This window comes from Orycteropus afer, unplaced genomic scaffold (genome assembly GCF_000298275.1).
Source record: "Orycteropus afer afer isolate SDZICR_OR568_19922 unplaced genomic scaffold, OryAfe1.0 scaffold01289, whole genome shotgun sequence".
Taxonomy (NCBI): domain Eukaryota; kingdom Metazoa; phylum Chordata; class Mammalia; order Tubulidentata; family Orycteropodidae; genus Orycteropus; species Orycteropus afer.
The window spans coordinates 172,101-173,912 of record NW_006922876.1 but is presented as its reverse complement, the minus strand read 5'-3'; the positions used below and the strand labels follow the sequence as shown (position 1 = coordinate 173,912).

Below are 1,812 nucleotides of genomic sequence, written 5' to 3'. Positions count from 1 at the left end.
CGAAAACCCAAGGAGGGGTCGCTATGAGTCGGGTCCCACTCGAAGGCACATAACAACAACAAGAACATATATATATACACCAAACTCACTGCCATAAAGTCAAATATGACTCATAGGAACTCCAATTGGTTTTCCAAGGTGGTAAATCTTTATGGATGCAGGTTGCCCAGTCTTTTGTCCACACAGTGGCTGGTGTGAACCAACAATCTTATTTTTAGCAGTCAAATGCCTTAGCAACTGGATCAACAGTGATATCTATATTGATATCAATATCAATAAGATATAGATACATATAAGTACACATATCTATGTAAATATGTACATATATGTATCTATATATATGTTATTAATATATCTATCTATCTATATCTATCTATCTATATATATATAAATGATGCATTAAAAAAAATCACTGCCATTGAGTCGAATCAGACTTATTATGACCCCTATTTGGGTTTCCAAAGAAGTATCTCTATGGCACTAGATTGCCCAATCTTCCTTCCAAAGAGTGGCTGGTGGGTTTGAACTGCCAGCCTTCTGGTTAGCAGTCAAATCCCTTAGGCACTGTCACCAGAGCTCCCAAATAATGCATGTTGTTGTTGTTGTTGTTATGTGCCGTTGAGTCGGCCCTGACTCATAGATAATAATAATGCATAGAATAATGCATAAATAAATAAATATAATATCATAAATAATGCATAGAATATCTTTAAATGATACATAGAACATCTTTTTCAAACCTCCAGATCCAGCATACATCTTTTCCAATCTTCATTATGCTCTTGAGTTTAAGTTTCCTATACTGCATCAAGGAACACACTGGTCTTAGATTCTGATTGAATTTGGCCAACAGAGGAACTTTCAGAAGAGCAGACAGAGGGAGTTAAATGTTGTCAGAGTTGTTTATTCTCCGGCTCTTTTTTAGTAAATGTCCATAGGCTAGTAGCATCGAACTACTGAAGCTCACTACTATTTTTCTTTTATCTTTTAACTACAATTTCCCTCAGCATTTCATACTTAAAAATTGTAGTGTTGTCCTGTTGTTACTAGTAGTAAATGTGTAAATATTTGCTTTGTCATTAATTATCTATTTTAAAATTCAGAGATTACTGTCTACTCAAAGGAGTAACCCATCATGTATTAGTTTCAGTAGAAAAATAGACCATAGATTTATACCCCAAATAGCACTAATATTGGAATGAACAATATTTCAACATGATAGAGTTATACACATGTTAAACTTTTAAAGATAATTTAAAAACTCACAAATATTAAGAAGCTATACATGGCAAGCAAGTATATTAAGGGAGTTTAAAAAAAGAACAAAAGTCACATATATCAACTAAATATAAAAATATTTATAAATATTTAGATAAAAAATTCAATAGATTACTTATATAAAATAATATGCACAGTTGAAGAGTAATATGTAAAACTGACAAGCAATATGGAAAAAAAAATGTTAAGCAGATTACACAAAATTTTGGAATAGCATAAAATGTGAAAACGAGGTAAGAGGTATGGAAGACAGAATGATACTACATTATGCTGTCTCATCTGATTCTTGGTCTGAAAGTTGTTGCCTTCAAGTCTGTTCCTACTCATTGTGATCTTTCATGTAACAGACCAAAATGTTGACTGGTCCTGGGTCATCTTCATGATCATTCGGTAATTTCAGTCCATTGTTGTGGCTATTAATCTCAAAGTATTTTCCCACACAATACTTCAATACTTATTAATGACCAAAACAAACAAACAAACTCATTGCCACCCAGTCCATTCTAACTCATAGCAACCCTTTTGATTTCCAAG

General features: G+C 32.9%; 1 protein-coding gene across 1 annotated transcript in view; it reads left to right on the top strand.

Annotated features, from left to right (window-relative positions):
* The window catches only part of LOC122152050 (olfactory receptor 14A16-like), an 11,747-nt gene that overhangs the window by 5,556 nt on the left and 4,379 nt on the right, over positions 1 to 1,812 (top strand). The gene's annotated exons all lie outside the window — the stretch shown is intronic.